General features: G+C 41.8%; 1 protein-coding gene across 3 annotated transcripts in view; it reads left to right on the top strand.

Moving 5' to 3' along the window:
• GCNT4 (glucosaminyl (N-acetyl) transferase 4) overlaps window positions 1–19224 on the top strand; it is a 57680-nt gene that overhangs the window by 9799 nt on the left and 28657 nt on the right. Inside the window, exon 1 of one of the 3 annotated variants that reach the window (XM_027864189.1) lies at window positions 11605–11709. The exons of the other annotated variants lie outside the window; for them this stretch is intronic. The gene's annotated coding sequence lies outside the window, so the exon portion shown is untranslated. Of the gene's footprint in view, window positions 1–11604; window positions 11710–19224 lie in introns of those variants that run through there. 3 annotated transcript variants of the gene reach the window in all.

Here is a 19224-nt window from a genome sequence, read left to right as displayed (position 1 = left end):
AATAGACATCTCTAGCCTTTCTCCCCTGACCCTTCTCCTACTGGGAAGAAAGGCAGGGGACAGAGCCTTGGCTTCTTGATTCTAAATGAAAGAGATTTTCCATTGCACCATATTCTTTTTCAATAAATACCTGTTGATTTGATGGGGATGGAATCTGAACCCCTAAAAAGAAAAGACCATGTCTTTGGGATTTGGACCCCAAAAAGGAAAAGCCCCTGGACTTTTCCACATGCCCCAGTCCCTGGCATTCACCTGAGGCATCACCCATCCCACTCAATAATCCTTTTAACTCCCCTTTTATCATGGCCCTTATTGTATGTACCTGGCCCGCCCCAGGCTACTTGCCACTCCTTAATCCCATCCAGATCTTCCCACAGTCTTTCAGTATAAAAGTGTCCATCTTGCCCCCATTAAATTGCTCAGATTCTTAAAATCTGGCCCACTTGTATTGGTGTCACAAATAGCGCAGACTCACTAGGAATCTCCCTAACCCCAACTGGTGTTTTCATAAACTACTCAGACTGAAAGAAAGCTTGAGTGGTCAAATTCTTTCAAGGCAGATCTATGCCCTTTGTCCTTTCATTACAGGGTTCCCAAGACCCCTAGACTGCAACAGATTGATTAATTAAAATGGCATAATCATTCTGAATAATGGGTAGCTTAGTAAATCTTACCTTTCTGCCCTTGGTTATTGTCCTTTGTGCTGGAAGATGACCAAAATGACATCACTATGTTGGGATCAAGGTGCAGTGTGTTGGAGTATGGCTGATGAGACTAATATCAGTGTGGAAGGCTCTATCAGACAGGTCGGGCACAAATAGTCCATATGAACATTTGGAATGAAGATGTCTATAAATGTGCACATCTCTAATTTCTTTTGAGCTACTTCAATTCTGCTTTGCTCATAGAGCACAGCACCTTCTTTTATGCAGGCACACCATGCTGGACAGTCCTGTGCCAGTATCTCTCACGGTTACACAATCAAATCCAAAGTTCTTTAGAGAGACCTTGAGAGTGTCCTCGTATCCCTTCTTCTGACCTCTGTGTGAGCACTTGCCTTGTGTGAGCTCTCTGAAAAATAGTCTTTCAGGCAAATGTACAATTGGCATTTGAGCTACATGGCCAACCCATCAGAGTTTCGCTGTCTTCAGTAGGGTTTAAATGCTTGGCAGTTCAGCTCGAGAAAGGACCTCAGTATCCAGTACCTTATCTTGCCAAGTGATCTTCAGAATCTTCCTAAGGCAATTCAAATGGAAGCAATTTAGTTTCCTGGTATGGAGCTGGAATTCTGTCCATATTTCATAGGCATACAACAATGAGGTCAGCACAACTCTGTAACCTTCAGTTAGTTCAGCCTAATACCTCTTCTCTCCCACACTTTCCTTCAGAGCCTCCCAAACACTGAGCTGCTGTAGATAAGTTCATTTAACTTGGCAGTATAATTTCTACCCTTAGAAACCAAGTCAAGTACTACTCACTTTAATGGAAAATATGGAGTCAGAGTAGACTGGATTTACTCATTTTTTAAAAGTTCTGACCCAGGAATCTTCCTAAATGAGTTTGATCTTGATCAAATCCTGAATGTTCTGGAATCAACTCACGTGAAACTGTTTTCCTCTCAGGGAAGTTCTTGGTAAAAAAACAATCCTCCTGGCCTGAGATATTTTCAGTAGGGAGTTCCAATGGGCTAAAGCCTACATTTTGCTTCTTTGTGAATGCATATGTTGAGCAATTTTACCATGTATTATGCTTTAAATTGTTTTGGGTCTTGCTGATCATAATACTATCTAGCTCTATTCCTTCAAACTGTGCTTTTCTTTTTTTTTTTCCCCATCCCTGACCCAAGTCTCTCTCTGTGTTAAACTAAAGCTAGTCTTGGGGGGAGGGGGGGAATTTGTGTTAATGAGCCAAAGATTGTGGCAAGGTATTGTCTTAACTTAATCACATTCAGAGTTTGAACAAGTGTACTCACATACAAATTACTTGGAGCCAACTGTTTATTTCCTACTTCCTTCTTCTGATAAAATACCAGTAAAGGAAGTGGATTTGAGGTCCTGTGGTGTAGACTATCTTGTGCCAGATTTAAAATGTGAGTCCAGAATGCACTGTTTTCCTATAAATCCTTTTGGGTGCTTTGCAAGCTCGTATTTGTTCATTCACATTACTTTTCCAGGTGTCTCAAGGTAGGAGCACAGATGCCAACACTAAAGCTAAAAACAGATGATGCCATGTCCTTGTTGAAAGACTAAAATCAATCCTTTCAGTTGTGTCAAGTGGGAAACCAAGATGCATGTAGGACACTGGCTTAATGATGTTTTTGAAATATTTGTGAAATATATCTATAAAGGGCTTTTGCCATGGTGTCAAAAATGTTGGCAGCGGCTGCCACCACCCTCCTTCTACCTTCAGTGTCTTTATTCTGCATGGCCTTGCTACTATTCTTGGCTGGAGAAAAAAAAAAAGAAACTGATGGAAAAGGGTGACTGTGTGAATATGGGTTTGTGTTGGGGTTGGTGGGGGGGGAGGCAGAACTATCTAAGCATAGTTTTTTCTGATTCTCTCAATTGTTGGAAGGAGAGATAGGGACATCTACCTGCCAACCCCAAAGTTAATATATGTCTAAGGGTCCTGTAAACCCTATTGCATGTATCCCACTTATCTCTGGACCTCATTGCCTAAAGGACAGCTGTATATTACATTGCACCTCTCCTTATACCCTGAGGGGGTTGGGGAAAGTCTCTCATTTATGCCATTAGCTAGTTGTGTGCTCCCCACCCCAGTTTGGGGTATCCAAGCACTCCGGTTCCATTTAAACACTTACAATCAGATTAGCTTTTTCAGGGGAATATTTACATTAGAGAATAGCAAGAACAAACAAACATTTCCCCCAACACTTCAAGGGCACAATCTCCTCTATAGCACTCAGTCTCTGGACAGCACCTATCATGTGCCATGCTTCATGCTAAGCACTTTACAAATACATCTCAGCTGATCCTCACAACAACTGCTATTATTATCCCAATGTTACAATTTAGAAAACCGAGGCAAGCAAGGTTAAGTGATTTGCCCTGGGTCACATAGCCAGTGACCAGTGTCTCAGGCCAAATTTGAACTCAGGTTTTACTGACCCCAGGCCCAGTGTCCTATCTACTGTGCCATCTAGTTGCCTCCATGAAGATATGGAACCTAGCACAGGTTTATGCACCCAGTATGTGCTTAATCAGTGTTTGCTGAATAAATGAAAGCATATATAAGCAGAAGTTTCCAATTCAGTGGCTCACTATTTCATGGACTTCCATAAATGCACAATTTAAATCATGTGGAAAATAAAATTACATTAAATAAAACCTCAATATCAGTTATCTTATAATTTGTCTATGTCTTCTTCCTCCAACGCCAACATTTTGAGAAATACAAATTAAAATAGCTATGTTTCCACCTCACACCCACCAGATTAGCAAAGATGACAAAAATGGAAAATGACAATTGTTAGAAGGACTAAAGGAAAACAGCTCCATTGAGTGCCCTATTGTGGAGGTATGACTTGACCCAGCCATCCTAGGAAGATGTCACTGTCCTGTGTATACCCTTTGATCTGGTGATATCATTACTTGTCCTATATCCTGAAGAGACAAAAGAAAGGAGAAAGGGATCCATGTGTACAAAATATTCATAGCCTTTTGTTGAGGGAAGGACTGGAAACTAAGGGGGTACTCATCAGTTAGGGGATGTCTAAAAAAATTATAGTTTATGGACTGAGCAATCGACCGTAACCTTGACTTATGTCTTGCCACTGGACTTGGATGATTGTGTAGGAGAAAGTGAGGCTGATGACTTTGCACAGCTCTACCTCACTTAAAGACCATCATACACAAGTCAAGACATCACCTTCATGATGTCATTGATCCTCTTTAAGAAGGAAGAAAGAACAAACAACAATAATAGTTTATGGATGTAATGGAGTAGTATTGAATTATGAGAAATAACAAAAAGGACTGATTCAGAGAAACCTGAGAAGACTGGTGTAAAATGATGCAGCGTAAAGTGTGCGGAATCACCAGCATTTGTATAACCTTCTGAGGTTTGCAAAGATCTGTACAAATATTATTTCATTTTATACTCACAAGAATTCTGGAAGGTAAGTCCTATTATTATTCACATTTTACAGATGAGGAAATTGAGGCTAAAAGAGATTAAGTGACTTGCCTTGCAGCATCATGCAGTTAATAAGTATCCAAGGATAGATTTGAATTTAGGTCTTCCTGATTCCAAGTCCACTATTCTATCTACTTCACCACCTATCTGCTTATTTTTTCTTTTGCTTTGGTCCAGACCAGTGATTCCATTAGTTAGGGAACTCCTCCAGAGGAAAATTCCTCCACTAATGCAACAACTGCCCCATATCTTATAGTCGGAGAGAGTTGCCTAGGTACTAAGAAGTTCACTTGCTTGTCTGTAGTCGCACACTAAATACATTAGAGGTTAAATTCAAGCCCAGGGGACAGCTAGGTGGTGCAGTAGATAGAGCACTGGCCCTGAAGTCAGGAGGACCTGAGTCCAAATCCAGCCTCAGACCAAATACTTGACACTTACTAGCTGTGTGACCCTGGGCAAGTCACTTAACCCCAATTGCCAAAAAACAAAAAACAAAAAAAAAAAGGGAGAAATAAATTCAAGCCCAGGTCTTCCTACCTCTAAGTTTAGCTCTCTATCCACTAGTCAGGCTGCCTTGAATTTATAGCAATTAATGATAATGATCATCTGGAGTGGTCCTGAGAAGAACCATCTAATCATAGATTATTTCAGATTTGAAGAAACTTATAGAGAAATTTTCCAACTTAGCCTTTTGCTTAAGTTCTCCTGTGTTACAGGGATCATGCTCTCTATTTAGATTCCCTGTAAAGAGAATGGGGGGATGAGAGGGATGCTGTTTCTCTCCTTGTTGTTGCTGAGTCATTTCAGTTGTATTTGACTCTTCGTGACCCCCTTTGAGGTTTTCTTGGCAAAGATACTGAAGTGGTTTCCCATTTCCTCCTCCAGCTCATTTGACAGATGAGGAAACTGAAGCAGAGTTAAGTGACTTGCCCAAGGTCACACAGCTCGTGCCTGAGGACAGATTTGAACTCATGAAGATGAGTCTTCCTGATTCTCAGCCCAGTGCTCTATTCACTGTGCCACCTAGCTGCCCCTCCTCCACTCTTCCTACATGGGATGTGGATGCAACTTGGGCCCCTGCTAGCCTTTTCTGCTTTGTATTTTTAAGGGATGGAACACCATTCTTAGGATGGACACAGCTCGGCCTAGAGGCTAACTTGTGAATTTGAAAGGTCTTGAGGCTCTGGGTCCCATCAGGTTGGAGCTGGCTAGCTGCAGATGAAATTTTTGCATCAGAGAAGCCAATCGTTGACAACAGGATAGGCCCAAGCCTGGCCATTTTACCAGCAGATATGTACTGAGAGTTGTTTGGACAGTGCAGATCCAAGGTAAAATATAAAATACCTAATTGGCATAAGTAGTTCTGTAAATTGCTTTATGTTCTAAAGAGATTTAAGTATTAGCATGCCAAGAGATGATAACAGTAGATCTAACTTAAATGACTGAATCTTGTATTTAAGTTATTCTTGTTAATGCACACTGTGAGTCTTTATTTTTAGCATTTCTTTTTGTGTAGGAATAAATTACTTGTCCTGATTCATATTGTATATTAAGTACTGTTCTATTCCTCCCTTTTTTGCTTAGACCCTAAATGTGAAATAAACTGAGCTATGAGTGAAATCATCCCTGGCACACTGGGGAGAGAAAGGAGACAATGAGTATGAGGAAAAGGACCTTATTCCCCTTTATTAGAGGCAAGCTTCCCCAAGAATAAACCCAGTCCAACTATACAGCTGGGTTCAGAGTGGAAGAGCCCCTGGGGAAGAGAATGGAGTGCCATATTACCCCAGCTCCTATGGGACCAACAATGGTTTCTCAAGGCTATTTAGGATATATTAGCTGTCATGTCACATTCATGACTCGTAGTGAAATAAAAAAAAACCAGGTCTTTTACTCATGAACCAATGCCTAGTTATGGTATTTCCCATCCTATACTTGAGCAGTTACTATACATGTATACACATATGTACATAATTTGATTATAGATCCAATGTTGTAGCCTGTCAAGGTATTTTTGGATTCTGATTCTGTTCTACAAGTTATCTAATCCCTTTAATTTCATGTCATCCCCCATACCACCTCATACCCACCAGATTGGCTAAAATGACAGAAAAAGAAAATGACAAATGCTGGAGGAATGTGAGAAAATAGGCACATTAATGCACTCTTGGTGGAGTTTTGAACTAGTCCAACCATTCTGGAAAACAATTTGCAATTATGCCCAAAAAACTATCAAACTGTGCATGCCCTTTAATCCAACAATAACACTGCAAGGTCTATACCCCAAAGAGACAAAAGGAAAAGGACCCATATGTAAGAAAATATTTATAGTAGTTCTGATGTGGTGGCAAAAAATTGGAAACTAAAGGGATACTCATCAATTGGGGAATGGCTGAATTAGTTATGGTATGTGAACGTGGCAGAATATCATTATAGTGTAAGAAAGAAGATGGAGAACGTTTCAGAGAGACCTGGGAAGACCTATATGAACTGATACAGAGTGAAATGAGCTGAATTAGGAGAACAATTTACACAATAATAGCAGTATTGTAACAATGATCGACTATAAAAGACTAACTAACTCTGATCCACACAAGGATTCACCATAATTCCCAAGAGCTCATGATGAAATGTTATCTACTTCCAGACAGAAAACTGATGGCCTCAAAGTGCACATTGAAGCATATTTTTTCTCTCTTTCTTTTTCTTGTTCATTTTTTCTCCTTCAGAGTATGGCTAATATGGAAATTTCTTTTGTATAACTTCATATTTATAATGGGTTTTTGTATTTCTTGCCTTCTCAATGGGTAGGAGAGGAGATGGGGGAGGAAGAGACTCTAGAACTCAAAATAAAATTTAATTTCATGTTATCCCCAAATCTGATGAGCATGCCACCTATGGCTTCATCAATAAATCAATCAACAAGCATTTATTAAGCATCTATTCTGTGCTCTGGTACTCTGCTAGCAACTAGGTATACAAAGACAATAATGAAACAACCCAAGGAGCTTACATTCTATTGGGGAAAGACAACTAGTATGTATATATATAAGTATACACAGGATAAATAAATTTAAAATAAATACAAGGTCATTAGGGAAGGAGGGCACTGGCATTTAGGGAAAGATAAGGAACAGCTTTCTTCAAAAGAAACACAAATTCAACAAGCTATCAAGAATTACATAAAAATATTCAAAATCTCTAACAACCAGAGAAATACAAATTGATCCCATCTATATCTTGTATGTACGTAATTGTTTACGTGTTGTCTACCCCATTTAAACTCTGAGTTCCTTGAGAGCAGACACTGTCTGTTGCATTTCTTTGTATCCCCAGCACTTTGCACATCAACTGACACACAGGAGGCATTTAATGTTTATTGACTGGCAGACAGCAAGGGCTGGCACTTATGAAGGACTGTATTAGCCTGTAGGGCTAGCTTATCAGCACATGGTCTCAAATTGCAAGATGCTGGAAAAGAAATACTCTTGGTCACCTAGGCTGCAAGTGCTTATTGTAGGATGTACAAAAGCAGGTGAGACACAAGCCCTGAAGTCAAGAGGACCTGAGTTCAAATCCACCCTCAGACCAAACACTTGACACTTACTAGTTGTGTGACCCTGGGCAAGTCATTTAACCCCAATTGCTTAAAAAAACAAACAAAAAAAGCGGGTGAGAACTAGCAGTCCTGTGGTCCAGCCGTGCTATTTCTGAAACAAGCAGCCCATCCAGTGCTGTGCCTCAGGCCTCAGCTGCCTGCACTATGAAGTATGTTGTAAACTCCACTGACATTTCAAAAATGTCTAGATAACGGGAAGGACACTAGTCTTACTAGAAACAAGAAATGCCTATCAGGGCAGCATCAGCCAATCCAGATCACTTGTTGCAGAACAAGTCACTGGTCAGATTCCAGGAAGCTCCTATCCTGAGAAGCGAACCCATGTACTGGCTATATCAGGCCTATGTCCAGCATGTTCAATGACCCCCAGACCAGTTATGGGAGGTAGGTTTCTTCCTCCTTTTCATTAATTTATTTATTCACTCATTCAGTCATTTAACAAGCATTTATTAAGCACCTGGCAGCCAGATGGGTACATCAATCTACAAGTTTTGCTATTATTAATTAGGATGTGACTTTGAAAGGGAAAAAACCAGTAATATATATAAAACACACCATCCATTACCCCAAATAAGGGATTACTGACCTCTTTGTGGCTAGGCATAAACACCAATAAGTTTGTTCCTAGCCTGATTACATGATTTATTTCTCCTGAGATAGTCTTGAGAGATATCTCTTAAATGGCACCATATGGCAGGAGCTGAAGAGAAGTTATATAATACATATGTAATAGATATAATCAAGTGAGCCCCCCACCCTCAATCAATTCTGGCTAGAGTATACCCCAGGGAGCTGGGCCCCTTCTGGGGACATCTTTACCCTGGTCCTTTCCAGTTGGTAATATTTCTTGGGGCAGCTAGGTAGCACAATGGATAGAGTGCCTTGGCAGGAGTCAGGAAGACTCATCTTCCTGAGTTCAAATCTGGCCTCAGCTACTTGCTAGCTGTGTGATTCTGGGCAAGTCACTTTACCTTGTTTGCCTCAGTTTCCTCATCTGTAAAATGAGTTGGAGAAGGAAATGGCAAACCACGCCAGTATCTTTGCCAAGAAAACCCCAAATGAGGTCACAAAGTCAGATATAACTGAACAATAACATATAATAATACTAAAAATTTGTTGACTCAGTGCTGAAAAACTTTTTTGGATTAATACAGCAAACCCAAAATAGTCCCTTAATGACTTTCCCCTCCCCTCCTCCAGGGCCTCCTGTTCCCCCTTTTTTTTTCTTCCTTTCTTTAAAACATCCCTCTCTCTAGGATTTCCTATAAGGGGTAGTATAGTCCTGTGGTACAGTCACACTGTTTCTGAAGCAGCCAGCCATCTAGCATAGTGGTCCAGGCCTCAGCTGCCTGAACTCTAACCACAATTTAAACTCCATTGCCATAAATCCCCAGCAGAAAAGTTGAGCTGCTTGTACATGGCAGTCAGCACATGCACTGGTCTAAGGTGGCTTAAGACTGGATCTCAAAGCCCTATTTGTCTTTCTTTGTTTTATAATTCTTTCCTGAGCATAGGTGGCCAAATGGCAATCCTGAGATGGATGTTTCCAGTCTTGAAGGAAACCTTGTGAGTTGAGAATTAAGGAGTTTCTGGGTCCCTTAGCTGGTACCAGACGACATTATGGAAGTTGACCTCTACATCTACTATAGCACTTTTTAGAGAAGATGACGGATAGTTGGAGGATAAGGCCAAACCTTAGCCTGGTTTGCCAGAAGACATGGGGGAAGAGGGAATTATTTGGATGGTACAGAGCCAGAGTATCAATCGCTATAAGTTACTATATGGAAGGTCTATAATTCATAGTCATGTGGAGGCATACATAAAGCACACAAATAAAATGCTTCCAGGCTTCCCTTTCCCTTTGGTTGCAACAATCATTAGCAGATATTGACCAAAAATTCAATGCAGTTTTATTTTCTACCTGAAATACATAAAAGAAAACCATATATAAGTGGAGGCAAACTTGTCAAAAGGCTCAGGTCTGCTGGAGAAAAAGAATGATAGGGAACATCAAGGATCCATGGTGGGCTTTGGGACAGAATTAAGCTGAGTGCCTGCCCATGTTCTCACCATTCCCTCCCCGCCCCCTCCCCGCAGGTGAATTGAGGAAGAGAAACAGCAACAATAGCACCCCCAAGAGGCCCATTTTGTAAAGGAGATGGAGGGGAGAATCAACAAGTCTTCTTGGATCCTGCTGGGCCTGGGTAAAGTAGAGCAGAAGAAACATGTGAACAGGCATGTTGAATCTCCTCCTTCTGATCTATTCCAAGAACCCAAGTTAGGGTCTGGCAAAGGAGAGCTGGAAATGGTCCCTTCCTCTCCCAAAGAGGAGCTGTCTGGGTCTCCTCAAGTGAGAAAGTGCTGGTCTAGATAATGCTACTTATGGACTATTTATGGAGTCCCTGGGGTCCCTGGCCTAATTGGTCTCCCTGCTGGGCCCCCTCCCTTTATCAGGCTCCAAGGGATGCCACTCTAGATGCCACCCCACCTTATCTACTGTCCTTCATGTGGAGAAGAAACTTCAAAGATATATTTTTTTCATGTTATGGGCAAATTTGGTTTTATGGGAGAAAAACCCTCACTAAATGCTAGCATATACTGCAAAGCAGTTTGCTACAGTCTGAGAATGCAGAGAATCAGCACTGGCCCTAAAGACCTTAAAATTCTCCAGAGATTTTCTTTAATGTGTTTAAATTCCTTAGAGCCCATTAATTAAACTTCCAGACTTCTCTGCCCTCACGTTGGTTGCCTGCATAGGTAAATATTGAAAAGTTAGTTATTGTAACCCCAGTTCTAGGGGTTTCTGGCCCTTCTAGAGCTAGAAGTACGGGTGGGTTAAGAAAGATAGTTGGTAGAAGCTGAAAATGCAATTATTTAGTAATAGGTGCTGTCCTTGGGCTTTTATCTTGATCCACTTCCCCCAAAGTGAAGGGTTTTCATCCTAACTGAGAGGGCAGACTCACTCAGAGACCCACTTCCTTCCTTCTTTCCCCTTATGCCCTGCTCCTCCTCTCCATCTCCCAAGCCCTGACCCTTATCCTCCTTCCTCAAAATAGGTCATGGAAACTAGAATCCTAAGGGCCCCCACTCCCCAGTTCCAGAACTAGCAAGTCCTGGTTCAGTGCTGCAATGGTTACTTGGATTGTTTCCGCACTACCCGTGGCTATCCATTAAATAAGCCGGAGAGACTCCGGCGGCATGTGGCAAAAACCACTGCCGCGGCTGCTGCAGATCCGTTGGGCTCTGGGTTGCCAGAAGGACTTAGGGCAGAGCTCACCAACACCGGCAGATATGAGACCTTGAAGGCGTGTCTGGGTGCTTCCCTAAGGTCTCTTTGCTAAGGAAAAAAAAGGCTCCTCCTATCGACCCTAAAGGTCAATGGGAGAAAAACAGAGCCGAGGTGTGTAACAAAGGATTGGGAGAGGGTCTGGGGAAGGGAGTTAACAGCTGCAAAAAGATGCTTTTTCAAACTTTTTCCTAAAGTGAAAGGGGAAGAGGAGGAGGTGCAGTCCGGCTCAAGTGAGAGTGAGTGGGTGGGTGGTGGACTTAGAATCCAGGGCCAGGGCGCAGGGTCTAGTTCGGAGTTGGTGGCGGGCGAGTGTCTTTCTATTAGGGTGACCCCATTAGTGCACCCTAGCAGAGTCAGCGGCCGCGAGAAGGCAAAGAGGAGGAGGAGACGCCCGGTGCCCCTCCTTTTTTCCGACACGTCATGGGGTCCGCTGAGCTCCCCCGCCGCCTCCCGCCCACCCCAGGCGGAGACACCGAAGTAGCTCCCTCGCAGTCCGCACCGAGGACAGAGGGAGGGCGGGAGAGAGCCGGCGCCGCGGCGGCCGCTGTCGTAGCGGAGAAGCCTGCCGGAGAAGCGGAGCCCCGCCTGCCGCCTAGCTCTGCAGCCTCAGGGACCCCGGGGTTCGGGGTTGCCACTACCTCCTTTCGTAAGTCATTTTGTGGGGGTGGCGCTGGAGTGGGCGGGAGGGGAGGGAGGAACGCACGCTCCCTTGCCCTCTCCCTTCTTCTGGGGTCGCAGGGGCCAGGAGTAGGAGGATCCCTCTTTCCCGCAGCCAGGAGGTCAGCTCCGAGGGCAGGAGCGGGGAGCGAGCCCAGCCGGCCCCATTGATTGGCAAGAAGCCCCTAGTCCGCCTTCCAGGGTCTAGCCCTCAAGACTGGCTTTTGGCGCCGCAGAAAACTTTGGTGCGGCGCTGTGCTCTGCGCTGCCCTACGCTGCCTTACTTTGTCCTTCCTTCCCCTGGCCAGCTCTGCTCTGCCCGCACCTGAGGGCTCCCTGTGACCAAGTCCCCGGGCCCTGCACTGCCAACCTAGAGGCGCGGTGGGAAGTGGTACCGCGGAGAGCGCAGGCTGGTGGGGCAGGAAGCTGGCCCCTGTGAGTGTGCTTACCACTCAGCGCCTGCTGTGCTAGCTCCGGCCCGCAGTTGTGTCCGGGGTTAGGGGACTGCCTGCCAGTAGAGAACGAGCGACGCTTCCAAGTGGAGCAACTTCTCTACCGGGTGCAGCCGCCAGCCACCCCCGCGCACGGACTACACAAAGCTCCCCGCAGTTGGGAAAGAGGGGAAAAAAGGGAGAAGGCAACCGAAAGGAAGGGCAGGCTAGCTCGCGGAGCCCCGGGGACAGCGGAGGGTTCACGTGTACGTTTGCTGAGGCCTAGGGGTTGCAGGAGCGCACAGCCCCGAGGTTCTCTGCCTTGGGATTTCGAGGGCACCTTGTGAGGGGTGGGAGTAAAGGGTATAGCGGAGAGATTAACAAAAGGGCTTCCCTTGCACGCCAATTAACTGACTAACTTGCTATAAAAAAAATGGTTTTGGCAGCCACACCTCCCACCTGAAGCTCCTGAAACCCGCCACTCACTGGAGCATGGATGACCACTTTTCTTTGCTTGCTTTTCCCTCGCGGTCTGAACACGTGCATTTGCTATTCAGCGTTCCAAAACTTGCCCCCTGATTCACCGGCAGGGGCTGCAGGCGGGGAGGAGGGGGAGTGGAAGTGCGGCGTCGTTCTTTATCTACTCATCTTCAGAGCCTGGAGAACACCTGATGAATGCCCCCCGACTGAATCAGTTCTTTCCAAAAAAACGCACCCCTGAAGGAACCCCATCCTTTCTTCCTAGAAAGAACTGTAAACCCACTGATGTTGGGGTGGGGTGGAAGATTTAGGGACCTTTTTATCACCTCTCAGATTTGAATGCTGACTTGCGGGTGAATTATTATACTAAGGGTTTTCTTTGTTGTTTTTGAGAGAGGAGTAGGGGAAGGAGAAAGGGAACCTAGAAAAGAAGGATGGGATTGAAAGCATGGCATACTGTAGTGATTGAAGTTCCGGACTTCGAGTCAGGAACGCCTGCGTTCAAATTTTGCCTCTAACAGTAGCTGTGTGACCCTGAGCTAGTCACACAACCTTTCTTCAAGCTTCAGTTTCCTCATCACTAGGTGGCCTCTACCTTTAAATCTATGATCCTCTGAGCTGGCTATTGAATTCCTCACCAAATATGCATTCAGTGACAGGACCGGTACCTGGGTCATAGGTTCTGTAGCTGAAATATGAGAGCATTAATTCAAGCTTTCCTCTTGCAATTGTAACCTTCAGCAATCGCTGAAATTGTGGTTTTAATTTTCATCTTAAGTTTTTCATGAATGGGAATTGTTTATTCTCCTCCCAGGATCGGTCTAATAGGGAAAACTTGGGGTCAAAGCTGTGAGAGAAGAGAAGCATTGCTTCCTCCCCACCCCACTTCATTTTAGTGAATTTACAACTCCAATGTTTGAAGAGAAAGAGAATTTATTCAAGTGTTATATATGATTTAGCAGGTTTTCAACACCCATTTTAAAAAAAATTCATACATGTATAATACTCTTATTAGGCCATCTGTGACTGTAAAATCATACATTAGAGTTAAGCAGCCTTTTAAAAATCCTTTAATAACTTCTCAAAACAGTAAGATCTTTTAAAATAAGTGGATTCTTCCAGAGAGTCATTTCTTTTACTTGCCGTATCCATAACTACTTTTCTTTGTATGAAATTACTAAGGAAAGTGGTAGTGTTGAATTGCCAGTGTTTTATTGTGTGATTACTGTAATTAGCACTTAGAAATGAGCCCAGGAGGGGGAAAAAAGTGATATTGTATTGAATATCATACGAAAAGTTGAAACAGGAAACATTCATTTTGGTTGAGAAAGGGAAAGATTTCTTCAGTTTGACACTTTGAGGTATTATTACTTTAGGGGGGGTGAGTCACAGGAGATGGTAAATACTTGGGTCTTAGTGGATTTTTAAGCATATTTAATTACCTAATTTCAAAAGGTGCACAGAAAGGAGTACAGGATGATGGCATAACTGAGTGTTACATTATAATGTTCTATGTCAAAGTGGCAAACTAAAGTTACGTCGTTAAGATTTGCTCTTGTTGGTGTTTAATTCATTGTTCTTGATTTCTGTGGTAGCCATCTTTGTAGAGTAAGATCACTTCTAACATTTATACTTAGTAGGAAGAAGTTGGGGGAAATTTGATTTTTTTTTAAACAATAAACAATATTCTTTGAACCAGAAATTAATTCGTTACTCAAATGGATCTCATCTATTTGAGAGTTCCTTCCAACAAAGCAGATAGCAAGCTATCCATGCCTGCCCTATCCTGTTCTAATTTTGTCTGTGTCTTCCTCGAAGTTTGCTGCAGAGGGTCCACCCAATGTTTTGGAAGCCTTCCTTGTTTTCTCTGGATATCTCAAAGGTGCCAGTTGAAAACTCTGGCAGCCCACCTACCTATCATGCCTTGCTCTTAAACCAGTCCGTCTACTCTTTCTGTCATATAATTCTTTAATGACATCCTTTATTCGTATTCTTCAGAATTCTTCATTAGTTATAAGTGACAGCCTGCTCACACCTGCCACGAACCTTTCTATTGCCTTCTATGTGATACTCATCTTTAGTTTCTTCAGAAGACATGGTGTTACAGGTTTTGATGACATATGACAACACCAGGGAGATATTTGTATTGAAAAGTTTAGCCTTTGCTATTCTGAAAAGCTCAGGGTCAATCTAAATGCTTCAGTCTCCTGAAAGTTCTCGTTTTCAAGTCTGGGCCCAGCTCATTGGCTACCTGTATTGGCTGCCCCAGATACATATGCCATTAGACAAGCTCTATGGGGTGTCCATTCAGATGCGTGTTGAAATATGGGCAATCCATTTGGTCTTTCCCATGGGGATGGGGAAACCAAACTCCTTTAAGTGATTGCAGATTTCTTCCATGAAATTCTGGTGTCTTAGGGGCTTGGTGGAGTTAACACAATGTAATTTAAAAAAATAAAAAGCATCTGAAGGTCTCACTGAGGAGGAATCTCTCCTCCACCTGGATTCAGTGTGATGGATTGTCTTCATCGAAGTGATGAATACTTTTCGTTGAGCATGTATCTCTGTGTTTAATGCCTCACCTGATGTTTACTATCACAGGGTCCATAAACAGGGTTATTTCTGTTGTTAAATCTTCAAAAGAATATTAAATGATCTCCATATGTGAATGGGAAACACCATGTGGTAAAGGAGCTAGTAAGGCAGTGTTCTGTTCTACTGAGTTGAATTTTTTTTAATCAATCAACAATAAGGATAATGGTATCTTATTCTATTCATCTTTGATTCAATTATGATCCATTGTTGAATATTGTTTGTGAAAGCCTTGCTTGTCCTCTACAAACATCCTTATTGAGGATGCCTTCAATTCATGTATAGATGACTCAGATTTTATGCAGATAGGACAATTGGTATATGTTTATTTGTTGTTGATCAGGCATGTCTAACTCTTCGTGACATCATTTGGGGTTTTCTTGGAGGAGATACTAGAATATTTTGCCGTTTCCTTCTCCAATGTAAGTTTGCAGTTGTTGATGTTTTCTCTCATTTTTTTTTCTTTTCTTTTTTGCCATCAATAGGTCCAAAAATTTTCCCCATATCTTTGGTATACTTTGTGAATCAGTCCCTCAGTGCCCTCACAATCATATTGCCACCAGCACAGATCTCTGTGTATACTTGATCCATTCCAGCTGCTTTTCCTGTCTGTTTTCTCCTTAGTCCCATTTGTACTTCCTCTGTGAGTCCCTCAGATACTGTGATGTCAGGATCCCAGTGTGGTGGTTCCACTATCCTTGTTGGAGAAAACAATCTTTTCCATTTTCCTTCTGTTTATTTTACATTAGAGAGAGAGAGAGACAGACAGACAGACAGAGAGAGAGAGAGAGAATAGATTAACAGGTAGGTAGATAGATAAATAGATCCTCACTATGTACCAGGCACTGTGCAAAGTGCTAAAAATTCAAATACAAGCAAAAAGAAAGACCCTGCTGTTGTAAAGAAGCTTACATTCTAATGAGGGAGATAATACATCAAAGGGAGGTGGAAAGATGGGAGGAGGAGAAAGAGTGAGAAGGTAACCAAAGGTTCTTTGGGGAGACATTGACTGATCCCAGTTTGAAGAGAGTATGATGGTTAGCATGGGTGCTTCCTCAAATGGAAAACCATAACTCACCAATCAGAGGAAGATTTCATAAGAGTGAAATGACTTTTCATGGTTGGATATCTTGCAAAACTTTCTTTAGATTGGTTTTTCCTCCCACTGCTTCTCTCTGTTGGATGAAATGACACTGCCCATAATCATTCATCATCCTTCTCTATAAGATTTTAAAGGTGTGTTTGTATTGTAACCTGGTTTTTTATTTACCAGACTTTTCTCTCCACTTAGCCAGCAATTCAAATATTTGCTTACTTAGGTGGGTTTTTTGTTTTGTTTTGTTTTTTGGTCTTTTTGTTATAACAATTTATATTAGTTTAACTTCTGGATGAAGTTATTATAGCTAATGTCAGTGCTTTTTCTATTGTTCTTTTCACATTTTAAAATTTTTCAATAATTTGTTTAAATAATTCAAGGTTAAATCTTAATTGTATATCTTATCTCTCTTAAAATGTCTATTCTTCCTTTTTATTATAAATTCTGATCTGATAAGTTGCCATTCTGACTGTGCATAGATAACTGCTTAAGGGATAAATCCAATGTAGTATGCCTTTTCTGGTCTGTTAAAATATAGTCTGTTTCATTCTATGTGTTGTTGTTTGATGGTGACCATGTATAGCACTCCACGCCAATATTTAATTTTAATAGAAACAATTGAAACAGAGTTTAGTGCTGTTTCTTAAGGTCTTTCCAAAGTAAGAAAGTAATTTAGGTTTTGTAACAAAGCTTAGTAGTGACTCTTAACGTTAGTACTAAGAAAACCTCTGCTGTGTTACATTTACACATCAAATATTTCTACTTTCCATAGACAAGGATTATACTATGTTCACTTCAAAGAAAATTCCCACTCTGTTTCATTGAAAGAGGACTAAAAAGAGTGCTGGGTTTGGCATCAGGGTGCCTGGGTATGCCACTAGGTCTGCCACTTGTTACCTGTGAGACTTTGGGCAAGTCACCTATGTCTCTGGACCTCAGTTTCCTTTCCTGAAGGATTTGGGTTTTCGACTGGAGTCCCTTCCAGCTCTTCTTATGATCCTCTGAGTGTTTATTGTTCTCCATCTCATACTTTTTGTAACCACTCTGTATTTGCACACACAGTTCCCAACCTTACAAGAGACTTCTTCTCTACCTGGCAAAATCCTTTTCTTCCTTCAAAGGCTAATTCAGATGCTTCCTTTTACAGGAAGACTCCTTAGATTTCCTCCTTTGTATTCTAATTTCATATTACTCTCTTTAATCTTTCCTATGCAGTTAATCTTAGTTTATAGATGTTCTGGCATATAATTGAGTATATATATTTAAAAAAAAACGAGTGTTGTTGTTCAGTCATATCTGACTCTTTCTGACCACATTTCAGGTTTTCTTGGCGAAGATATTGGAGTGGTTTGCCATTTCCTTCTCCAGCTCATTTTACAGATGAAGAAAGTGAGGCAAACAGGGTGAAGTGACTTGCCCAGGTCGCACAACTAGGAAATGTCTGAGGCTGGATTTGAACCCAGGAAAATGAGTCTTCCTGACTCCAGGCCAGGCATTCTATCTACTGTGCCACCTAGCTGCCCCCCTCCCCCAAGTGCTCTCTGATAATCATAATTGTTAGAGTTGAAAGAGACCTTACACACTGTTTAGTCTAACCTCATTTTACAGATGAAAGAACTGATATGCAGGGACCTTAAGCAACTTGTCCTTAATTACTCCCCTTTCAGTATCAGCTTGTGGGCAGGGACTTGTAAATATCGAGCACTTAATAAATATCTGTATAACAGAATTGAATTCCATAATTTGTCTATTGAGTTCTGAAGACTTAAAAAAGCACATAACATAAAATAAAACTGGTTAATGAAACTTAACATAATAATCTTTAAGCCCCAATTTTGAGAAGCCAGGAAGAAATATGAAAGGGGACTGGAGGATTATGTCTTTAGGAAATCTGAAAAAAATCACCTGACACCTGACAGAGACAAAAACAGGTAAATTTTGGTTATACTTTCACCCAGGCATCTTGGAAACTCTTCAGTCTGCCTCCGGCCTATCTTTCCAGACATATTTTAGATGACTCTTTTAGATGACGCCAGGTGGTACAGTGGATAGAGTGCCCGTCCTGGAGTCAGGAAGACTCATCTTCCTGAGTTCAAATATAGCCTCGGACACTTACTAGCTGGGTGGCCCTGGGCAAGTCACTTCACCCTGTTTCTCTCAATTTTCTCACGTGTAAAATAAGCTGGAGGAGGAAATTGCAAACCACTCCAATATCTTTGCCCAGGAAACCCCAAATGGGGTCACAAATAGTCAGACATTACTGAAACAACTGAACAACAAATATCAATAACTACTACTACTACTACTTTCACGTACTCTTCCTTTCTAGCCAAACTGACCTACTTCCTGATCCCCAACTCTATCCTTTTGCTTGGTGCCTGGAATGCACTCTATCTTTCTTTGACCTTTAAGAATCTACTGGCTTTCTTCAGGACTAAGCTGGGGTGCCTGATCTGTGAAGGTTTTATTTACTTACCTGTTTACTGTTTACAATCTCCAGGAGAACATAAACACCTTGAGGGCTGGAGTGATTTGAGATTTTATCTTTGTATCTGCCTAACAAAGTGCTTTACAAATAGTAGGTGCTTGATAAATAGTTGTTGAATTTAATTGAATTATCCATTAAACACAGTGGAAATTAAAATTGGAAAAAAAAAATCAAAGATCAGGCCTGCTTTAAGAATAGATAACAGTGTATAATTTAAAATTTTTTGTATTCATTTTAAACTTAAATACAAAATGAAAAAAGAAAAAAAACTTTCCATGTACACAGTAGAAAATGACAGGATTCAATATAAAACAATAAATTTCCATTTCACAAAAACCCATGTAATAAAACCTACAACTTGTTTTCAAAGCAACCCAGTTTTTCTGTGCTTTCTTCTAGGCTTTCTTTTGTTCTCTG

The sequence above is a fragment of the Vombatus ursinus genome, unplaced genomic scaffold (genome assembly GCF_900497805.2).
Source record: "Vombatus ursinus unplaced genomic scaffold, bare-nosed wombat genome assembly UNPS02014774.1, whole genome shotgun sequence".
Classification (NCBI taxonomy): Eukaryota; Metazoa; Chordata; class Mammalia; order Diprotodontia; family Vombatidae; genus Vombatus; species Vombatus ursinus.
This window is presented reverse-complemented; position numbering and strand designations above follow the sequence as displayed.